The sequence below is a fragment of the Lontra canadensis genome, unplaced genomic scaffold (assembly GCF_010015895.1).
Source record: "Lontra canadensis isolate GAN:19392208 unplaced genomic scaffold, GSC_riverotter_1.0 scaffold82, whole genome shotgun sequence".
Classification (NCBI taxonomy): domain Eukaryota; kingdom Metazoa; phylum Chordata; class Mammalia; order Carnivora; family Mustelidae; genus Lontra; species Lontra canadensis.
In genome coordinates, this window is record NW_022631076.1 from 2,609,878 (window position 1) to 2,634,933 (window position 25,056).

Consider the following 25,056-nt stretch of genomic DNA (forward strand, 5'->3'; position numbering starts at 1 on the left):
GTTGAGAAGGACTTTAGAAATGATTGGCCTCCGGCATCTTCCTAGGCTTGTGGCCATCTTGAAAGTGTGTACACGTTTGTGTCCTGGGGTCTCAGCCCCTCTATGTCTTCACATCTTTTAGCCTCTATTGAGCATGGTGATTGCTTCTTCCAATTTAATTCATCCCATTGGTGGACAGAAGGACTTCTCAGAAAAATCTTTTTTTTTTTTTCTTTAAGTTTTGCATTGAATTTAATCTTTCTGTAACGTTCACTCATGCATCCTTCTTTGGTCTGGAACTACCAGGAAGCCATCTAATGTCTGTCTTCACACTACGCAGTTCTTCGGCAACTTGTCTGTCCTGCCAAGAGACCTTTGGCCTTATTGTCTTTGGTTCTTGCCACAGGTACTCAAAGGCACTGGTTTCTATCATTCTGCTAACTGGGCTGAGGACATGAGGAAAAAGGACATGCTTTTTCCTCAAAAAAGGACATGAGGAAAAAGGACATGAGGAAAAAGGACATGCTTCCTTTTTCCAACATCCTCCTTAATGAGTCAGTCACTTGGAACTCCTAAGCCAGGTGTATTCTAATCTGTAAATGTGCAGTTGATTTTTAAAGCCTTTAAAAAATCAATCAAGCAATCAGCAAGAGTTTATATCTCTTAAATGCTTCATATAAATACTTAAATATAAAGTATGAAGGCAAGACAAGCTCTGCAGAGGCTTGGGGATCTATCAGTATGCACAAGTTTAAGGGGGGGAGAAGCAATTTTATTAAATCTCCATCTCGAAGCTCTCATCAAGAAGGAAACATGTGGTGTTAAAAAAGTGTGCAGAGACATCTAAAACAATGAGGCTCAAGTGTGGGAGACACTGCTGATACCCTCGAATAAATCAAGTCATTGGGGCCAAAGGGCAGTGGTAGTCATGGTCTTGGCCGCAGTCACATGTTCGTGGGGGGAGAATCAGCCAGTTGTACTTACGGATGTTCTTCATGAAGTCATACAAAATTATGAGATTTTATGAAATCTCAGCTCTTCAGTTATCTTAACATTTCATAAGATTCGATGAGGAGGACGCAGGAAGTGCTTATTTGGGTTGCTAAAGTACGATCATCGCCTGGAGGAAAAGCCCGCGTGAGGTTGAGCTCTGAATTGATCGAGCCCCTTTTTCATGGAATACTGTTTTTGCTTGAAAGAATGACTGGCAGAAAAACTAGAGCTATTCAGATTTGTGTATTTGGCAGACACTTTCTCAAAAATGAAAAAAGTGAACCTGTCACTTCAAGGGAAACAACTGACAGTGTCTCTTGCCTATGGTAAAAATTTAAGCTTTCAAGTGAAAATTAGAATTTTGGAAAACTTCTATCCACCACCATGAACTTGACAGCTTCACAATACTTGAAGACTTTTGTGATAAGATTGGTGGTGATATTAACAAATGCAATTTTTTGATATTGTATAATTAAATGTGTCAACATTTGGAGGATCTATACAACTTGGAGAACCAATATTTTCCAAATGACAAATGTTGATGATAAAACTCATGTATGGGCACCCGATCTATTTAATATGCAAGATAGACCAATTGATTTTAATGTAACAGATTATAAACATTTGACTGATATGGTTTGACCTTCCATATTGCACCTGACCTCTAAGGAACTACTCTCATTGAGTGTTGCATAGTGTCAAAGAAGAAAATTCATACTTATCAGAAAAGACTAAGAAAATACTTCTCCATTTTCTAACTGTATTACAAGGCCAGGTGGTCTTAATTCACCTCAACAAATCAAACATATCTCACCTAATTATATGCAGAGGCAGATATGAAAATCCTACTGTCTTCCAGATACTAATGAGATTTGTGAAGATATTTTAAAAAGTCACTTCCCACTACCTTTGTTTTGGTTTGAAAAGTATAGTTAATTTTTATAAAGATACGGTATTTATGTTAACACTTAAGAGGATTATGATTGTTACTTTCAAATGCATTAAGAAAGAAATATTTTGAAATTTCTCAGTTTTAACTTCTAGTACAGTAAGAATGGATAGATATAACCCATATAAACAGAAGCTCATTGGCATCCTAAATAATTTTTTAAGTGTCAAGGAGTCTGGAAACGGGAAACTTTGAGAATGATTGAACCAAAACAAGAGTGGATGACATAATGGATAACTGAGTAGGAGGAGGGAGTAAATCCACTGGAAAGGATGTAGTTATGGGGTCAAATGTGCAGGCAGCCAAGAGGACTGAGAGAGGAGGAGAAGGTGAGGATTTGTGGTGATTGGTCTGCAAAGAACATGTAGGGAGGACACAAAGGGTTTAGGACCAAGTCCAGAAAAGAGATTAAAGGATTGAAAAACAAAATTTATGATAAAAGGCAGAAGCACGTGTATTGAGAGCTTCAAAAATGAGAAAATATTAATACAACTGTTAAATTTCTTATACCCTTTTGTGCTAATGACTAAATAGACTTAAACAGTAGTGGGGGCATCAGAGTCATGGAGAGGGAATGAAATGATTATTTTTGGACTCTTGAGATATTTATTTAGTAATAATAATTTCTCATTATTAGGTACAATTTATGTGCAAGGTAATATACTAGGTATATTTAATCTTCTTCTTTCTTTTAAAGATTATATATCTATTTGTGTGTGTATATATATATATATATATATATATTTTTTTTTTTTTTTTAAGGGAGAGAGAGAGAGGAAGAGAGAGAGAGAATGTGTGTGCATGACCATGGGGCAGGGACAGAAGGAGAGAATCTTAAGCAGAGTCGGTGCTAAGCACAGAGCCTGATGTGGGGCTTGATCTCATGACCCTGAGATCATGACCTAAGCAGAAACCAAGAGTCAGATGCTTAACTATGCCAGCCAGGTATCCCTTTAATTTTTGTCTTTAAAAATTTTTTCCAGCTTTATTGAGGTATAATTGACAAAATTGTAATGTATTTAAAGAATATAATATGATAATCTGATATATATATACACATTGTGAAATGACTACCACAGTCAAGTTAATTAATATCTCTATCATCTTAGATGATCATCTTAAAAAGAGTTACTTTTTAGTATGTGTGTGAGAATGCTTAAAATCTACTCTCAGCAAATTTCAAGCACACAACACAGTATTATTAACTATAGGCAACATGTTCTACATTAGATCTTCAAAACTTGATTTGCTTTATAACTGAAAGTTTGTGCCCTTTAATATTTCCACACTTTCCCTAACCCCTAGTTTCTGGCAACCCACATTCCATTTGTTTTTCTCTGTCTGGCATATTTCATTTCGCATAATGCCTTCGAGTTTCATCCATGTTGGCACAAATGGCAGGATTTCCTTATTTTTTATGGTGGAATAATATTTACATATATACACAAAAATAAACTCAGAATGGATTAAAGTTTTCAACATAAGACATGAAACCATAACATCTTAAAATGAATTTATTTTTGCATATGTGTGATTATTATAGATTTTAACTTTACTTGAGTAGAGTTCAGTTAAGAAAGGTCAAAGTCTGGTATATCCTAGACTTGGTCTTAGACAGGACTTCACATTGGGTTTCAAACTGATAGGGACACTTGTCCTAAAAAAATTTTCTTTCTTCAGTTTTAGATTTTCTTCTTCACCTTTTTTTGTGACATTCTTTTTCAAGCCTCATCCAAATGATGCAGTTCATAGAAAGCATTAGAGAGAATCCTTTCCTGTATATTTTTCTTGGGTACTAAGCCAGTGGCCTCCACTTGAAGGATGTTTGATCATTTGCCCTAAGACATCTTTTTGCCAAGCCCTCAATCCTGCTTTTCCCTGACATAACAAAGCCTTACATAGAGATTCTCTGTCATGACAGTTTCATTATTTTATTTTATTTTTTAAGTAGGGTCCCACCTAACATGGAGCCTAAAGTGGGGCTTGACTCACGTCCTGAGATCAAGACCTGAGCTGAGACCAAGAGTCAGATGCTTAACCAGCTGAGCCACCCAGATGCCCCTGTCATGACAGGTTTATAACTCGCCTTTCCTCTCAGTCCCAATTTGACACATGGATTTTTGTTCTTAAAGTAGGGTCATATTTCTTTCCATTTCTTTGAGTAAAGCATATGAGAGTTTTGTGAATCTTTATATTTTTCTTCATGTTGCATATATCTATGTAACCCTTGATTTACCTTTTCCCTCCAGTGATTTCTTCGAACCATCATTTCTTCCAGTCTCATCCTTGTCAAAGTAGTATAAAATAATGTATCCTGGTGAAGAGATTGACTTTCTTTTACTTCCAGCCAGACACTGAGAATAAATCTGCAAACTTGGTGATCAGTGGATGGGGGTGAGGACAAGCTGGGCACACCCCGGGAACACTGGGGGCACTGAGACGTTTTAGCAGAAAACACCCACCTGACCCACCACCACTTGTTTAAAATCCTTTATTCAGTACTTCACAAAGTTGGCCTCATCGAAGTCTTACAGTGGCCCTATCTCAATTTTTCACCCGAAAAAACTCACCCTCTGCAAAATTAACTAACATCAAGAATTCAAAGAGAACCAGTAGCAAAACTGGGATTTGGACCCAGAACTATCTGACCGCAAATCCTGCCTTCTCCACTCTCTCTATGGATGTTTAAAACACAGAAGCAAATCTCGACTCGTGGCATGTTAGGGAAAGCTCAACTAATTTTAGCCTTGTGAAATTTTGTGCTAGGAGTTTGACATTACATGTAAGAAAATTAAAAATCTGCCAATTAAAAATGATAGATAAAAATAAATCAAACAGAATCACCCTACAAGTTCTTCTTTTACAGAATTTCTGATTAAATGTTCTAGGTTGCAATTGAACAACTCAAATTCATTCTCTGCTTTCAGCTTTCTGTACAGTAAGACATTTTAATTTTTCTTGGCCCCAGATAGGAAGTTTAAGTACATCACCTACTCACTAATATCCCTATTCAGTTGTTCCTATGGGCTCCAGCTGAAATTATGTCCACATGCTTCAACGGAAGAAACAACTTCTTGATTTGTATGTGATGTTAACGGATATTGTATAATTCATTCACTTTACATGTTATCTTGGATTGTAAGTAATAACCAAGCAGAAAATCCTCATTTTTCAAAAGCATGTATATGGTAAAGAGCTTGTACCAAGTTAAAAAAAAAAAAAAGAAACAAGTAAAGGAGAGAGAGAGAAACAACTTGAACCTCACATACCCAAAATGTTCTTTAAGACACACATGGAATCTCTTAAATTACATTTGTATCAAATTAACTTGGGTGGTCTGAGCGTCATCAAGCATGCAGAAAGGGTTCCCATAAAAAGCTAATTTAGGAAAGTCGTTAGGGCATTGACAATAGAAGCAACCTGTTCCCTTGTTGTCAATGTGTTTTCTTTTAGGGGAGACTTGCTCTTTCCTGCCCATGCTGGAAATATCTACTACTCTCCAAGAGCTCAGCCTTCACATCTTCATGGGTGGCTCCAAAGGGTTGCCATTTTTACCATGTGCAGAATGATAGTTTGTTTTTCTCAAATAGCTTAATGACTAAAATACCGTCAGGTAGACTCATGTGCACGTTAAAGTCGAGAAGCCCTCAAGACTTATCAGACCTCTTTCTGCACATTGGCAGTTCAGTTGTTCATTAGGAAGTGAATACCAGCTCTAGAGAATGTGGTCTACCGGGCTGCTGTCTGCAGTATCTGAAAGAAGGAGTTGAATTAGGAAGCTATAAACAACAGAGGTCGATTGTGAATGCTGCTTGCTGTTGGGTGGGGGAGAAAGAAAACAGAGGGTGTGGTGGGGGCACAGCGTTGCTGAAGTGCATGTTTGCACAGGATAGTCACAACTCGGCAAGGGGAGCCCCTATTTTTGCCTCCAGAAAGGCTAAAATTACTGATCTCAGCTAGAATTTACATGATGGCTTATTAAGACAAAACACAATTCACGAACTATAGTTTGCCTCTCAGGACATACTTCCGAGGCCTTGGAAACGGGGTTGGTCTGTAGGACTGAAGAACAGATGCTTGATTCCATCTAGTTCATTTCTAAATTGTCTATCCGGGTAACATGTTGGATATGTCCCATTTTATACACAATGAGTATGTATCAAAGACTTACCCAGCAAGTATTTAATTGTGGATCTTGTGCCAGGTGCTGGAGATCCCAACAGTCTGAACCCCTCTTTGGGCTATTTGCAATGCCTGTCCCTTCAAGGATCTATATAATCAGGAAAGGGAGCTAAGAAGCAAAAGCTCCCCCACCCCTTCCTATACAGGGAAATTCCAATTCTTCTTTACTGTGGGTTTCTTCTCTGTGTGTGTCCCCTGTGTACTCACCCATGATACCCTTTCCCATAAAACATTCAGGGAAGGGAGACCCAGCCACCTCCCATAAAGTCTGCTTACACATCCCAGCTTTCCCAATCTGATCAGAATATTTTATATTCTCTCAATCTAATTGTAGCCTGAGTCAGAGATTTACCAGTGGGATTTGGTATCACAGTGCATGGGGCTCCTGTATCAAAGAGTTCTGGAAACTTCTTTTTTGCATTCCCTGATCATTTTACCCACTTTTGTGGGAAAGGCTTTGGGTCTTCAGTGAGGGAGTCAAGGGGACCCTGAGTCAAGGGACCCTGGCCTTTTTGATGCATTTGTTTACCCAATGCTACAAACACAAGTTGTTGGCCAGATTTCTCATTGTAATCTTTGCCTTCAGGCTTTTAAAATTTCTCCCGACTGGATAATAGATGGGACTGTTTGGGACCCTCTCATGTTGGGGGACCAACTGAGGTATCTTTGACCCACCCATCCTTTGGCAGTTCTGTCTTAAGACCTTTGTTTTAACCCTTCAATGTCCATTTTAGTCATCCTATTTCTTCATAAATGTATAACAATTTCCACTGTCCTCAGTGAGCCCCATGACTCATGCCTTTCTGCTTCTTCTTTGTCTTGCCCCATCAGTAATTGCTTTGTTCACCTTATTCCTTAATAATGACTTAAAAATTTCCACCCTGCTAAAACCATTTCTTCTTCTCTCCACTGCCTTTCCCTATTCTCTTGTTGATGAAGCTAATTTTTAATTAGCATCTGTAAGGCCCATAAGGGGAAGCTGAGACAGTCCATTAGGTTTCCCAAACTGTCCTTTGGTTTTGCAACAAGGCTATTATATGGGGTGCCCATGTGAAAGGGACCCCCCCCTTCACTGTAGCATTTACCATGATAGATCGGGGTAAGACTTTTGTCCATTCCACCAGGCTGGCTCTTCCCTCAGGGATGACCCCTGTGTGTCTGGGTCACACAGCTGTCCCATAGTGAGCTGTGGGTCCTGTTTGAACTCAAACATGCTCTTCCACTCTGCTGCATTCAAAACCAAAGACATAGCCCCCAAAGTTGCCTCTCTCACAATCCATTTCCATAAAGTTCCTCAGGAAACTGATGATACTGGTCTACAAAATGAAACATCTCCTTGACATCCTACCCTGTGGTTTCAATAGTCTCTTGGTTTTGCCCCCTCACCACATTGACTAACGTCTTGGTGACCAGAGATCTTAGAGGTGCTTTTGCTTAGCAGATAATAATAACCAAGGGTTTTATTTCTCACCTTTTACTTATTAGTTTGCATTTCCTTAGGCATCCAATGAACCTCTTCACCCCACACTGGATCCATCTCTAAATTCCATTGGTAACTTTTCCTTTCAGGAACTGATTGTGACACAGCAGCTTCTCCATACCATGGGTGGAATGGATGACCATTTGGCCACTCAGGAATCAAATGTCCTTCATCCCCCTCATCCCTTCACCCATTCTCTTCCCAAACCACATGTTTCTGTGAGCCAGAACCAAACTATCAAATCTTACTGACACCAGCTGTAAAGGGGAGAAACTCGGTCTTCCATCTTCCTGTGTAGGGGAAATCCTAGTTCTTCCCTATTGTGTCTCTCTTTGTCCTGTGTATCTCTTTCCTTTCACAGAGAATACTTTACTTCTGGTCACCAAATGTGAGAACAGCTTTCCCCCAAACAAGTAATTCTCCGTGACAGCAAGAGTGGGGAGTGTCCTACAATTTAATTCAATCCTGTGGTTATCTATTGGGAGATAATGTTGGATCCCACAGGTAAAGGGCTCAGTTCCCTCTCCCACCACACACCCTAACACACACATACACACTTCAGGCTCCAGGGCTAGGTTGTAACCTGTGTTTCTGACCAATCAGCTATCAATCAGAGGTTTTCTCCATCCCCTCCTCAGGTTTGATTAACTTGCTAGAGTATCTCACAGAGCTCACAGAGACATTTATTTACGTTTACCAGTTTATTAAAAGATATGATAAAGAATATGAATCAATAGCCAGATGAAGAGATACATAGGGCAAGCTCAGGGAGGGTCCTGAGCCAAGGAATCTCTGTCCTCAAGGAGTTGGGATGCATTATCCTCCAAGTTTGGATGTGTTCCCCAGCTTGGAAGCTCTCTGAAACTTGTACTTTTAGGGTTTTATGGAGGCTTCCTATGATCTCTGGTTAACTCCATCACACATAGGTGTGATCTATGGTTAACTCCATTTCCAACCCCTCTCCCCTCTCTGGAAGATAAGGGGGGGGGACTGACAATTTCAAGTTTCTAATCATTGTGTGGTCTTTCTGGTGACCATTCCTTATCCAGGAGCCATCCAAGAGTCAACATATTAGAACTCTTATCTCTCTTAATGATAAGTGCTCTTATCACTTAGGGATTTACAAGGGTTTTAGGAATTCTGTGCCAGAACCAGGGTCAGGCACCAATATACATATTTTCTATTATCTCAAAGAAGCCTTCCTTTATTAATATCCAACACTTATTCAACAATTACTTGGTGCTAGGCACCGTTCTGAAGGCTTTCCTTCCACTAAATTCATTTAATCTCACGATACCATAAAGTATAATATTAACTCCATTATTATCCCCATTTTACAGATAAGAACCCTGCAGCACAGAGAGGGTAAGTGACCTGTCCATGGTCACTTATAAGTGGCGGGATTGGGGCTGGAACCTAAGTTTGTTTCTGGTGTCCATGCTCTTAACTCCTGAGGGGTTTTGTTCATGGGTCAAGCTCCCTTACTGGCTTGGCTTCAAAGGTTGATGAGTGGCCCTTGATTCCATCCTGACTCACTGGCTTTCCTCAGAACAGGAGTGCATGCTGATTGTGTTTTCCTGTAGCGCTCAGTAAGAGAACCATCCAGGTACACACCAGCTCTTTCATCCACTCTGCTTCGGGTAGGGTGCGTTGTCAGAGTTACGTGGGGGGTGCTAGTCAAAAGGCAAATCCTGTCCCTGCTTCTAGGGCAAGGCTTGGGAATATGTGTCTTTGATGAGTGGTCCTTCTGGCTGAGGTAGGTGAACCATGACCACATTGGAAAAATCGATAACGTTATAAAGGCAAATTCCCAGTCTGATTTCCTTCCTTCCTTCCTTCCATCCTTCCTTTTTAATATTTATTTATTTATTTGGGAGAGAGAGAGGGAGGGGGGGAAGGGGCAGACGACAGGGAGAGAGGTTCTTAAGCAGACTCCGTCATGAGCACGGGGCTCCATTTGAGGACCCTGAGATCACGATCTGAACCAAAACCAAAACCAAAATGAAAGTTGGATGCTTGACTGCATCCCTCTCCCACCCCGCCCCAGGCATCCCAGTCTGATTATCTTTCAAGTACCTTCCAATGGGTTTCCCAAGGTCATCCTGTTTTGTGCAGAGAGGGTGACTTTATGGGTCCAGGAATTGAATTCTTGTTTTGTCTTATCCCTTCGACCCTTCCAAACTCAAGTGTTTTCATGTGCAAAATGTGGAAAAAAATACTTCTTTTGCCTATCTCAAGAGTGTTATGACAGCACTTTGGAAACTCTAAGGTGCTATACAAATATAAGACATTAGTATTCATTGTTGTTTTTCCTGCTTATCACAAGTACCGCCAACTTCACATATGCACTGTTAATAGCTGCTTTCAAATTCTGTTGACATTTTAGGTGATTCTTAATGGACTTTAGTGTATTTCACTTAGGGGCTCTGTGCTGCTGGGGTGGCTGGCTCCGGGAGCATGAAGATGAAGGGGGAAGGAACCCTGAGAAAGGAGGCTAGAGGCTACTGAATAGAGTTCAAGACCAATGTAGCAGTCAAGGCAGACTTGGGGTCAGTTTAATGAGGTGCCCAGACCAGAGTCTTGGCAACAAGTTGTCCAGCTCTAGAATTGGGAGTTGAGGCTTTGTGTAGGACAGGAGCCTGAAGTTACTGTAAAGCTGGAGCTCCTTAGCCAAGCCCTCTGCTCAGAGACTCTCTTGGCCCATGATGGTCCTGTGTCTGCCCCAGGGAAACAGAGGGCCACACGTGGAGGAAAGAAAGGTGGTTCTGGAAGTGTGACCCTCTGCAAGAGGCTGCTTTTGCCTCTCCCACTTTGATTTAGCCTGTTCAGAAGGAAATCAACACTAGGCTGATTGCCAAAATGCCATTTAATTATTTTTAAATACCACAAAACCAGGTTAAAAAATTGTGTTAAGTAGCCATCATTAAGGGACCCTCAGTGACTGCCTAAGTTTGATCAAACTTGCCCTTATAGTAGCAAAACCTGAAGTGCATGTATCATTCTGAACTGTTATAAGGTATTTAAAAATAATTTGTCCTTAAGTATTTTTTTTTAAGATTTATTTATTTGAGAAAGAGAGATAGATAGAACAAGCAGGGGGAGCAGCAGACAGAGGGAGAAGCAGACTCCCCACTGAGCAGGGAGCCTGACATGTGGCTTGATCCCAGGACCCCGAGATCATGACCGGAGCCAAAGGCAGAGGTTTAACCCACTGAGCCACTCAGGTACCCCTGTTTTCAAGTATTTAAACAGTTTTCTTTACATTTCTATGTACTAAGAGGAAAAAATAATATTAGCAGTGATTACCTGAGGAAATTTCAGGAGAGTCTTTGTCCAATTTTTGTATTCAGAAAGAGCTGATTTATAATTGCTCCTTAAATCAGCCTCTGCTGTGTGATAGCAACAGTTGTATTTAGGTGAGGGAGGAGCTGTAAAAAAGACAATGCCGTTGTAGTCAAGAGAATGTTAATTTATAAATACATTATTTCATAAAATCCTATATCTTCCTTAAAGAAGGAGAAAATCAACCCAAATTTGGATTCATGCACAATGGTGTGCTTGACAAATGACAGATTTTTCAGGTCCTTTGAAAGGTCCAAATTGGAGTTATCAGTGCTGTGGAGGAAGGGGCTCAAGATGATGTCTTCACCTGAGATATTATGCTCCACAGGCCCTAGGTATTTTAATCTGGTCTAAAAGATAGAGGAGTCAAGAGCAGGAGAGAAGTCTATTAGCCAAGGGGTGTTTGGGTGGCTCAGTCAGTTAAGTGTCTGACTCTTGGTTTCAACTCAGGTCATGATCTCAGTGTTGTGAGATAGAGCCTCATGTTGGGCTCTGCTGGGTGTGGAGCCCGCTTAAGTCTCTCTCTCTCTCTCCTTCTGCCCCTCTACCCATCTCTTTCTCTCTCCCTCTCTAAAGAAAAAAGCCCATCAGCCAGACAGTTTGGTCTCAATATGTTTACTGAGCACAGCCTGCCTGCAAGGAGGGACTGAATCTATGGGTGTCCAAAGCCACGTGGATAAAGGGTTGTACAATTGGAGGACAATGACCAAGTTGCTACCAAATGCCCCTCTTTCTGCTACTTCCTGTGGTCTCTGGGGGTGGCAGAGGGGAAGACTGGGGGCTCTTTGGCCTCTAGTAAAAAAGTCATTATAAATATTTGTATCAGGAGTAAAAATGGTATACTTGCCATAGAAGTCTGCTTCCAGCTGAGCCCCTTAAATGTCTCTTTCTGCAGAGCTACAACCCTAAGGGCCCCCACATAGACATTTGGAAGCTCTGGCCAGTGGGGCTTGCTCCCACCCAGAGTAGTAGGACAAACTGGAGGGGAAACTGAGAAGGAAATGCAGATCAGACTTGTTTCTCTTCTGGGTGCTTCCTGTCACCGACCATCCTCTCTCGCACAAACACCCAGTGCCCGCCAGCCTTGCCCTTCTTCAAGGGGGCCCATTATCCATCCCTTCCCCTTCATCAGCCTTTCTCTTCCTGTTTTCCTACCTTCAGATGGCAGCAATCAGCTAGATGTCTCTAGGGTGAAGGGCATAGAGAATTCACAGGAAAGCACAAATATCTGTTAGCAAGGTGAATGTGTGGCCGCCCTCCAGAACTTGCTGTTAGAAACAAGATATCTGGGCAACCAAAAAAAGAAAGAAAAAACAATGCATCTCCAGACACAGTGTTTCAGTCATTGCAGCTGGTGTGTGTGTGTGTGTGTGTGTGTGTGTGTGTGTGTTTTGGGAGGAAGGAGAGAGAGCAGTTACAGGAGCGGTTCTCCTGGAGCCAGTATGTAAGGCTTGCATTAACTCTTGAGTTATTTATTCAACTATTTAATTCATGTTCATATGTTGTGTGTATTCATTCAGTGATATTGTCTTTAGATAGATCAATTTTGCCTCCTCTGCAAGTACCTGAAGCTGGGGTTACGCGATGTTACTGGATCAGTGACTTTGCACAGGGTGTCTTGTCATTTCAGTGAAATAACCAGGCATTTAACTCAACAATTGATTTGACTTGCCTCAGAAAGAGATTCTTTTCTGGTAGAAACTAAGTATGGAGAGCCCAAGAAGGCAGTGGCTCTCTCTATAGACTGCTGGGCCCCTAACCCAACCTATGTACATAGAAGAGCTTAGCTAGCTAAATATATACTTTCTTGATGATGAAAATGACTTTTGTGGCAATTATGTAAAATATTTCAGGTGAAAGAGATTAGTATTATGTTGTATGTATATATGACCTGTGTTTGTAATAGCAAACAGCTCAGAGTTCCTAATCTGTTGGGAAGCCAATCTGTTATGGTACTCAAAGCATATGTTTCTATTTATTTCGTTACATTTGCTTACTTGGAACATGGGGCGAAATCGGTAGAAGTTAGAAGAGATTATAGAGCTATGTGGTGACAAACTCTATGATCTTAGCTTTTGGTTCTTGCATGTGAAAGTGGTCTGTTTGTCATAGTACCCAAGGGTTTCCCAATGGAATTCTCCATTCACCCATTTACTTCTTTAGGGAAGAGTGGTGATTCCATGGTGTGCTTTGTGTTAAACTCTTCCTCAGGGGAGGAAAAGATTTATAAATCCCAGTCCCTCCAACCTAAGTGTGAATCTCTAGAAGAATGGTGTTCATGTTCAGAATTAAAACAAAGAAGAAACCATGAAACAATCAAAATTTCCGCAAAAAGGCTAGTAATTTTCAGAAGTTAAAATTTAAGAGGTTGGTGTATTTTATATAAATATTAATGTATGTCAGTTTTATAGCAGTCACCATTTTTTTAAATTTTTTTTTTAATATTTCCAAGGCCTGAGAGATTTTTAGGAATAGAAAATTTCTTCACATCTTGAAACTTTTTGGTGATTCCTTCTTTTGAACATTTCCATTCAGATGAATATTAAAATGTTAAATGAAAGAAGGAAATAGAGAAGCTATAGGCCAGAGAATTATAAAGCTAGGGAGAGAGAGAAAGATGCCTGCCATTCCAGAATTCAATAGTCTAAACTCCAGCCAGTGAAATTAATATGAAAGTGCAGTGCAACTAACCTAGATTGCTTACACAATTTTCATCTAGTCAAATTCCTCCCAGAATTCCTGTTTCCATGAACGTGTAGCTTTCCTGGACTCAAGAATCAATCTGACTTTTACCTTGAGGAGACACATACCATATATGTCCTGAAAAACACAAATGCAAATTCAGTGAAACTCTATATTGAACCCAACTATATTGAATCCCTGTATATAGCAATCAAATTGGAAATCCAGGTCTATTACACACACATGTAATATTTCTAGAGTATATCAAATTCCTTCCTATATCAAATTTTTTCCTCGGGTTCCTAGAAATTTAATATAAGCAAGTTTCACTCTATTTGAAAAGAACATGATGCAATATAATGTGTTTTTCAATGAATAGAATTCTTGGCAATTCAATTTATGTTCAGAACTTCTTAAAGGTGACTCACTTCCTAGAGGCCTCGCATCAGAGTTCAGTTCTGAGAACCTAACTCAGGTAAAAATTTGTGTGTGTGTGTGTGTGTGTGTGTGTGTATGTGTGTGTGTGTGTGAAGGAAATCAGAAAGAATTTTGGTAATTCATATACAATGATTTTAAAAATAACCATGACTTATCCCGGGTTGTATATTTGAGAGGGGCTTCTCATTGGTGGGAACTTGTGCCTTCTACCTGTTTATATCCCCAGCATACACAGTAGGTGCTTAGGAAGACTTGGCTGAATTAATAAGTCGTCTGGTGACAGGGCCATGGTCACAGGCACAAAAAACTTGTAAGTCATCACTTTCTTCTGCCTCTGTGGAGCCAGTTTGTTTGTTTTCTCTCTCTCTTTTTAATCTACACCTGTAATCTGAAGTTTCTTTCCTTCAATAATCCAAAATTGTTAGTTTCTATTGTTTTACATTTTCTCTAGAGTTTGCCTTTATTTATCATTCTTAGATGACTAATCTCTGATTCTAATTTGTTCTCATTTTACACACACATCTATATGTCATGCAAGTTGATTTTGGTTATTGTTAAATGAAATATACTGTTGTAGCCTGTGTTCAGCATCATCTGAGTAGCAAACCCAGACCGTTAAAAATGATATGCACTCATTAAAGAAATTCCATTTCAAATCTTGGAAAGCCTACATTAAGAATACTTTCTCATATCTCTCTGTCAATCTTTCCTGCACCTGTTAGCATGTTTAGAAAATGGCTTTTTATAATTCACTCATCTTGTTGCAAGTGGAAAAAGATTCACAAAAGTAATTCCGATTATTCAAATTGTTTTGTAAAACATAAAATTAAAAACATATCCTATAATAAGCACTAATAAACTCAGCAACTAGATATAAATAAAATATAGGTTATTAAAGTATTCTAATATGATGGGAAGGAGTTATGGGCTCATAATTATCCTTGCTGAATGTAAACAGTTTTGGAGATAGTTTTAACTATTTTTAGTGCTTGAAATCTCGACGCTTTCCCTGGGTAAACCGGTAAGATTGGTTTAGCTCCTGTCGTTACAGTTCTTGTTTTTTAACTCCCCACACATAATAAACCTATGAACTCCATTAACTGTAATCGGTATGCACGCAAGGATGTAAAGGCCTTTCGTTGGCCCTCTCGCTGCCTCAAACAAGAAGCCAAAATGAGTATGACGCCAACTCCCATGCAAGTAATCAGGGACGCCATTTTTCATTTGAAAAGGAGTCCTCTCCAATAATAGAAATGCTGAGAGAGGTTATTACAATAATAAATGAGTTGGCAGGGTGATTTATGCCTGAAACAAATGTACCTTCTGATGGAATCCTCTTTAATTCCTTATAAGTCCTGGGCTTAGTGGACAGGGTCTGACTCTGGGAATCTGCCAGTTGAATGCCCACAGTACTTTGGATTCACTTGGTTCATTTCTTGTGGACCAAACAGCTGTTTTCGATAGTCTTCCCGGCAGGTAACTGTTTGGGGATTAGTAATGCTTCACATAGTCATACATCACTAGAAATTGATGTGTAATTACATTAACTCTGCTTCATCTCTTTGGACTGACTTATCCCAAATCACTGATATTGGAGCCATTCAATGAGAATGTTCCATAAACTGGTTTAATTCTTTAACAGCAACGATCCTTTACATTAACACAGTGCTTTTAACTCTTCACAAAGGCTTCTGAAGATTTCTTCCTTTAATTTGTCTCAGAGCGTGCCTGAGTATGTTTTTCTGAACCTAGTGTTCCTGAGTAAGAAGATCCTTCTGGAATCCACCTCAAAGTAGAATCAGGTGTGAACATCTCTAGGGTCTGAATTAAGTTCTGAGGAGTACTTGGAACCTGGAAATTGTCTGTGCAGGATCATGGAATTTGAAGCTGTTGTAGACCCTACGCCTGAGAACAGATTCCTGGTGATCTCTGAGAAAGAGTCAGGAAAATACTCCACCCCGCAAGGAACACTGTCTTTCATACCTATGAGTCTTTGTTGTGTTTTCTCTTCACTTAGAATACGCGGTTGTCAAAAGACAAATGTATTCTAAGTTTAGCTCAAAAAGTTTACCCAAATTTCTTTCGATGTCCTTAGAAATTCTGTAGTATTTTGTATCTTTCTAATTGCTTTTCTATTTGTTGAAGTTGTCACATCAACTGTCTGTAGCTTCAAAACACTGAAAATTATAAATTCCATGAGGGTGAACTTTTCATATCCCCGCTATTCTTGGATAGCTCTTTCCTTGTCCATTCCCAACAGGGGCAGAGACTGTGACAATATTTTACTCTCATGTCACACAAAACATCAACCACAGTGCTTTGTACATATTAAGAAGCTTAGTAAGTTTGTCCCGAGTTAAATTACATTTAACGAAATGAATGATAATTTAAAAAAATGGTTGTGGTTACAACAATTATTGCATTATAAAATATTATTGCTTAACTTGTTGATTTCATTCACTCATTTAATTACTAAGTGTGTACTATGTGTTAGGTATTGTTGTAATTGTTGGGGAACACAATGGTGAACAGACAAATAAAACTGTGCGTCCCATTTTAGTGGGAAAAGACCAAATAAACAAAGAGACAAATAAAAATGATAATTTCAGAGAATAATACATTCCATGAAGAAAATGAAATTGGGAGATTGTGATGGAATATGCCTGGGTTAGGGAGTGAAGGAGGACTTTTCTGAGAAGATGATGTTTAGGCTGAGACTTGAATCATGAGATGAAGTTGTAACATGGCAATAAGCATGACAAGTTTTTGGAAGACCTAAGGAAGACCCACATGACAGAGGCAAAGTGAACCCGGGGAAAGTGTGGAAAAGAATGGAGTAGTAGGAGTACTTAAAAGGGTGTGCTGTGGACTGGAGCTGGTTGGAATGTGGCACGGACAGATGGGACAGGAGGAAATGAAGATATCACTTTTGAAATGTGGGAAATGGAGTAGTGGGGTTGAGATCAGACCTCCCCTCTTTCCCCTCTCTCCTTCCTTCTTTCCTTTCTTCTTTGAAGTGAGCAGTACTAGAGGTTGTTGGCATTCTGATGGGGATGTGTCTTTTGATGGAGGGAGAACAACGTACATGGCAAAGAAGATTACATTCCAGGAGGGTGGTTCGTGAGAAGACAGAACACAAGGGCCAGCCGGGGAGGTGGGGCAGAGACATGACAGAAGGGATACGAGAGGGTGCAGACAACTTTGCAAGTGGAGCTCTTATGTTAACTGATGGGACTGTGAGGAGCTCTGGGTGGTTGGCATTTATTTTCTCAGAGGCATATGAGGCACGACCATTGGCAGAGAGGAGGTATAGGCAGTTTTATAAAGGAGAAAGTATGAAGTTATCTTTTTGGAGAGTGGGAAAACCAACCTCCCAGGGAGCTACAATAAGTTTGTTAGGAATGGTTGACATAGGCGTTGATCACTGTATGTGGTTCATTTTGAAGTTGCTACATTTTAACAGAGATAGTAAGAGAGTTTTGTAAATGGAACAGGACTGAAGAAAGGTCTGGATCATACTCCATTTGGGGAAGGATTAAAGGAACTGGACTTAAGGTATGTTTAGCTTGAAGAAGGTATAGCATTTAAAAGCATGGCTGTGGAATTTGGCAGACTTTGGAAGCCTGGCTTTTTTATTATTAGCTGTGTGGCCTTGGACAAGTTACCTACCCTCTCTGAGCCTCATTCTTGCATCTGTGAGCAACATAAATACACCTCCTACGCTGGGTTCCACAGGAAGGATCCAATGGCATCTGCTATTTATTGGTGTGTGGGGGGGTGGAGAGGAGATAATTCTCTATAAATAACGGAAGAGCTGTTATGTAAAAGAGACATCAGACCTTTTCTATATAGAGCTAGAGCACACATCTAGACCATGAAAATTAGAAGGCATACAGCAAAATAACTTTCTTGTAGCTGGAGCTTTTCTAATAAGAAATGGGCTTCCCAACACCGGAACAGTTCACAACCATTGCATGGTGACCAACCTTGGATAGTTTCGTGGGGACTATTCCTGCCTTCATGGAAAGGTTGGATTAGAGTGCCACAATTTTGTAGCCTATGTATTGAAATGCATGAGTGTATGCAGTATGTATGCATGCAAAACTTCTCGTTGTAAATAACTGGCATCACAAGTTTAATGTGTGTGTGTGCACAAAGGCTTTGATTCTTATAAAGCCTGAGAAATCAACAGTGTTATATTTTTGCAAATGTTATATTACTGGATCATCTTAAGAATTCTATTAGGTAGATGTTATTATTCTATTTTATAACTTGGGATGAAAGTAAAGAGAGATGACATTATTTGCCCATGACCTTATAGAAAATTACATAAGAATCAAGGCTCAGTCCTATGATTTGTTTAATAATTCCTCCCCAGCTCCTTCAGCTGAGGGTCACAGACTTTATAGGTTATGTGAAGCACTTCTCAAAGTTAACTTTCCTTATTAATTATGAAAAAAGGGGGAGATTTACCTTCAAGATTATCTTGTACAGAATAGTTTATTTTTTATAGTGCCTAATTATTTAAGCTAATTTATCTCATCAATTCTGTGATGTTGATGAGGATGCTGAGGCTCGATTTGTAGAGTACTATTATAAATCCCTTGTATCATAGTATTTCCATAAAACAGCACTAAGGTGCAAAGTATTATTATATCTAAATTTTGTGAGGAACAACAGAAATGGCTGGAGACATTCATGAAAGATGCTATATGCACACTTTAAAAAATCATTTTATATTATTAACTCAACAGAAAGACTTCAGCTAATGGAGTCACATAAATCTGAATGGATTAGGGGGGTTGCTGAGAGAAAGACCAGTTCTTATAAGACTTTCTTTATAATTGAAGGATTTTACCAATTATGTTCAAATATTGTGTAAAAGGAAAAGCTTTTCCATCACTATTTCTGGTTACATGGAGAAAATATTTCACTCAGTGAGAATCAGAGTAGCATTCAGGGTTTTTTTTTTTTTTCTTTTTCTTTAATATCCAATGCAAGCTGGTTAATGCTTCTTTTTAAAATTGGAGAGGAAATATTACAAAGCTCACTTTCTTATAGAAAATAATACTATTATTTAGAGGAAAAATGAATACATTGTGAAGCAGGTCAACTTCTGAGTTTTCTGGAAAATTACATAATCTAAGGAAAATAGCTAGAGCTTCAGCAGACTTTGGTAGAAACTGGAATGCAGTCAAAGGTAGTTGAATGGGGGAAATTAGAGGAAACGGACGAGAAAGCCATGCAGTGGATATAATTCAGTTCTGGTGTATTAGATGTGATGGTAACCAGATCTTTTTATTCAGTAATCAGCCTGATACTAAATATCTTCAGAGTATAATGACTTACAGAAGAACTCTGATTTTTTTTCCTCTCCAACAGTAAGAGGAGGTAGAAATAAGGAAATGTTCCTTGCAGTTGGGGAGAAGAATGGAATTTAACCCAATGATGGAAAAACGGTATCTTTAATTATTGCAATATTCCCTAAAAAGGACTCCTGGCATCAAAATGGCTAAAGATGGACTCAGGCATATTTGCCTACTATCCTTTACCATTTATAAAATGATTCCATAAGAGATTTTAGAAGAGTGCTGTATTAGTTTCCTAGAGCTGCTGTAACAGAGTACTACCTACTGGGAGCTTAAAACAACAGAAATTTATTGCCTCATAGTTCTGGGGGCCTGAAGTCCCAAATCAGGGTGTCAACAGTATCCAGCTCCCCCTGAAGGCACTTGGGAAGGCTCTTCCAGCTCACTCTCCTAGCTTCTGGTCACCTACACTGTTCCTTGGCTTGTGGATGCATCATTCCAGTTACATGGCTGTTCTCTCCTTTTGTGTCTTCCCATCATTGTCTCTTTGTGTGTGTCTGTCACTGTGCCCAAATTTCTCCTCTTTATAAGGACACCAGTCCAGCCGGATTAGGGCCCACCCTAATGACCTCATCTTAACTTTATTCCTTCTGTGAGGACTCTATTTCCAAATCAGGTTGCATTCTGAGGCCCTGGACTGCTCTAGACTGAAACTTTGTGTTCCCCTCCCCCACCCAAGTTCTTATATAAAAACTAATTCCATGGTGATGGTATCTGAGGATGGGCTCTGGGAGGTGATTAGGTCCTCAGGTTGGAGCGCTCATGAATGGGATTTTTGCCCTTAGAGAAGAGACACCAGAGAGTTCTCTCACCTCTCCACCATGTGAGGGCATCTAGAGAAGTTAAACGTCTAAGAATCAGGAAGCTGCTCATATCGGACACTAAATCTGCGAATCTTCCAACACCTCAGACTTAACTTCCAGAACTGTGGGAAGTGAGTTTCAGCTGCTTATCAGCCCCCAGTCTATGGCATTGTTATAGCAGCCCCAAAATGACTCTGACAGGAGTTTGGACTTGAACGTATCTTTTTTGAGTGGACACCATTTAATGTACAAGTACTTGAAACATCTCTTTTATTCCTTTTTTGAGAACAGTCGAACATGTACAAAGAAGACACAATTCTTTCAATTTCTCATTATAACATCTGAAAGATAAATTAGCACGTTGAGGTGCTTTTTAGTATTATTATAGGAGTTTGGGACAAATTATGTCCCAGGATACTTTGACTGATGTTGTGATCATTTTTCAAATTCTCTTTATAACCTTTAGCTCGCTGTGGCATCATTCAGGGTGTGAAGGATGGCTTTGTTAGCTCTAGCCAGACACCATCTCCTCTAGTGTCCTTGCCACCTCTGAACAATTTACCAAAAAGCACAGTTGAGCAGAGGAAATTTGAGGTGAGAGAATATGGACAAGAGAATTTGCATGGAATTTAGAGTCTTTGATTCCAGGGCTCTGAAAGAGTTGGAAGGAACACTAATGATGAGTCAATTGGTTTGTTTTTCCTTGGATCTTCCAAGGTTCCCACGTTTTCTCAGGTTTCTAGTCTTTGATATGAACAGCAGGATTGCTTGACCCCCACTGTGTGCCCAGGTGGGCTGTCTCTCCTCCTTCCCCTCTCTTTGCCCATCCTAACTCCACCTACGTCCAAGGCCTGCACTTACTCATTCCTGTTGTATGAATTCCTCCTTTTATGATTTTTTCAGCTCTGGTTAACGATCTTTAGCACATCTGTTTGCATTTGTCTCAGCTTGAGACAAACTTGTTGTTGTTTAACTCCTGAACATTTTGTGTATATTCATAATATCTCCCCAACCAGATTTGGAATGTCTTGTGGCCAGGGACAGTTTCTTTCTCCAGTGACACAAAGCTTGGTGCACAGTGGGCACTTAAGAAACTAATCATTGAAACTGCAAAATGCTACTCATTTCAAGTGGGGATTTTCCTTGTGATTTAGCTTCACTAAATGCATGTGTTTCTTAAAATGGAAAGGATTGTCTTCAAATAATAGGTCACAGTTTCAGAGAATCTCATATTACTTTTATTAATCCCACCAAACGAATCCTTAGAAAATTCTACCAACCCAGGAAGAGGGGCTATCAACCTCTGATTTTTATAAAAGTATTGTGGATTGAGATTCCTTGCCAAGATCCTGTGATTCTTGAATAAGTACAAAAATAAAACTATAGAATACTTGATATGATTGGATGTTTTGTGGAAACCAGTGAAAGAGCTGGTTTTGTATCCAGATTGCCTTAGAGCTAAACAGAGCAGCAGAAGTAGAAAAACGACCAGCTAGCATCTGGATGACACACCCCATAGGGCTAAAGATGGTTCATTGTAGTAACCTATAGAAAGCTCAAAGACAAAATCAATAGAGCTATTGTAATTATGATGGAAGTGCCATTTATTGACCATATATATACTCGTATGCATACATCTGTGAAATGGAATTACATATCTTTGAAATAGATATTTTAATTTCCTGAAATGTGTCTATCCTGAGACTCACAGAATTGGTTATGTTGCCTTAATAGTCCACAGGAAACTGAAATAATGGAATCTTTTGGTAATATATAAGTTGACCCCATGCATAGAGACTGAACCTAAAAATGCCAGATTGAGGAATAAATTCTAATTCTTTGATTATAAAAGCCTTTCCCCTGAGCACAGCACCTTACCATCTGTCTTTTTAATCTCTACAAGGAAAACCTCCGCCTGATTCCAGACTCTCTCTCTCCATAATGGGAAATCTCTCTGTGTTTGATGAACCTAAGTGAAGGACGCAGTCTCATATCCATGTATTTATTAAATCTCTGGTTGCATAAAGGCCTCACTCCAAAGTAATGGTCAAAATAAATGGCTTCTATGATTGTATTGTTAGAATGCACATGTATGATTTCTCCTCTCTGCATTCTAAGATGACAATGTATCTTGGGGAGCGTTAATGATGCAAATTCAAACTACCTGAGCAATCAGCAGTAGACAGATCAGAAAATTGTAGCGATTGGCTTAAGACTCCTGAGTTCTTTTTAGAACCAGGAGGGCCCAGAGACCTCTTCAAGGAGATTTGGCTTAACGCTTCCTCTCCTCACCCCCACAGAGACTCTAAGTCAGAAAAAATAATTTTTACTCAGGGCATGACAGTTTTCCCCTGTGCTCAGGGGTTCACCTGAGTGCTTGTTTGAGATGCCAAATTTAACATCACAGCCAAAAAAAACTGCCCCTGGGTCTCAGAGCTGTGCTGAATCCCAGACATTCCAACCTTCCAGTGGTGCATGTGAGAGTTTCGCTTCTATGGAGGGTCATTTTGAGTTGAGTCTGGTGCTTGTTACATGAGAAAACTAGTCCTACCTACCAATAGGTTTGAAAACCCGTGGTGTGTAGGTGTACTCTTGAAGGCCTCTTGCCCCTCTTGGACTGTTAGTGTCCAAGTGGTCAGAAACACTCTTCTATACCGCCAATGTTTTTCCATTGCTTAGTGGGCATTAAGAGTTCTGCTTTCTTATCTCATTCAATTTTCATGACAATCATAAGAGGGAGAGATATTTTTTTTTATCCCATTTTACAGATGGAGAAACTAGGGTTTAGCATGATGAAGATACCCACTGATGTTTACATAGTAAGGTAAGTAGTAGAATTGAGATCTGGATTCAGGCAGCCTGATATTAAAGGTTGGAGGCTTGTCCATCCTGCTTTATCTCTGGGGTATGGTAGGAAGCGGTTAGCATTCCTCCTGGCTAGAACCAAATGCTAGCTCTGCAGCTCCCTTCTCACGGGATCTTGGGCAGGTTTCTATATTTCCCTAAGCCGTTCCTTCCTTCTTGTGAAATGAAGTTAATGAGACCCTGCTATCCAGGGCTATTGGGAGAATTAAATGGGATAATGCAAGTGATGAATCTGATGCATAATGTCTTCCATAATTGGTGGCTAATGTTATTGTAATGATATCCTGCAGTTACATAAGTGTCCGTGTCGAACTCTCTAGTTTAAGGATGAGTCCTGCTGTTTCTTCCATCCATAAGAGACAGTCACTAAGTTGACCGTGTGAAAGGAATCTAATGGAGGTGTCCTATTTTCTTATATACAGTAATGTGTTGACTCCATGTGCTCATTGGCCTTCAAGGTCCAAAATAAAGGGCTGCGTTTCCAGGATGATAACTCCAGTCATCCTACCTCTTAATAGTGAACAGTGGAGTGTGGGAATCAGAGTCTTTGTCTGAGAACAAGGTGATCTGGCTTCCAGTATCTAATAGGTCAGAGGAAGGGGAATTTTGTTATAGCTGGAACTCAAGAGTACTTGTTTGTAAAATGGGAGAGAGAACTAGGTATTTGCTAAGGTCCTATGTATTCCTGATATAGGAGAAGAGAGCCTGAATCTTCCCTAAATGTCTCTAGCATCATTTGCTTTTAAAGATTTTATTTGTTCATTTGAGACAGAGAGAGACAGAGAGAGCATAAGTAGGGGGAGAAGTAGAACAGGGAGAGAAGCAGACTCCCCTTGTATCATTTGCTTTTAACAAGGGCTGTGGGGTTGGGTTATGGAAGAGTAGCAGCAGAGGGGGAGCTATGTAGGGAAAGAGTCAAGTAACAAGAATGTAGATACTCGTGAGATGATGGTGGTGTTGAGTTTAGGCTCAGGCAGATGAGTAGGAAAAACGAAGGAAAGAAAAACCAACAGAAAAGGTCTGACATAAGAAACAGTTGTAAAGCAAATAAGGAAAAGCTTGGAAACTAATGATTCCTATATTTGATGAAAAACATTGTGATGTGATGCCTTTACTAGAACTTGACAAGGGATATGTCATATTTGCCTCAGTAAAACTGAGAGGAGATGATGCTGGATTTGTTTGAATCCAAAGAAATGCTTGTAACAGATAAGAAGAATTCTTCAGGTGAACTAATATTCTTTAAAAAATTGATCTAAAAATTTAACTGTAATGAATGATTTTAAGAAGAATTGAAAATGGAGTCAGCAATAAAGTCATCAAGATTTATGTTTAATAAGACAAAATGAATAATCCAGAAACAGACTAAATAATGTATAAAAGCTATCACATCATAAAGATAGTATTTCCAATCAATGGGAAATAATGATTTAAGTAATTGACATTAGAACACTAGGCCAATTATTAAATTATTAAAATTTCTAAAATTTAACCTTAGGAAAACTAAGTGATCTTAAAAAGTTAAATTTCTAGTTCCCATATTTCACCTGAATTAAATTCTGGTTGGATTAAAATTTTCAATGTAAAAAATGAAACCAGAAGTAACCAGAATAAAATTTAAGACAATATTTCTGTAATATTGAGATGAAAAAGGCTGATACCTTGGATAGAAATAATAATAATAAAAAAAAGATTGAGAAGTCAGACCACATATGGTCAAAACAAAACAAAACTTAACTAAAACACAAGAAGCAAACTCTTATATGATCAAAAATATCATTGACCAAAAAAGGACAGTGTAAGAAATATATTTGAAGCATACATGTTAAAAGGATCTTTATCTTTAAATCATATTGAAGTCCATCAATTCACTAAGAAAAAGATGAATACGCTAATAAGAAAATGGTAAAAGGGATATAGATGGGAAATTTACACAGAAATTTATAGTAGGACCCCCCAAATTAATGAAGAAAT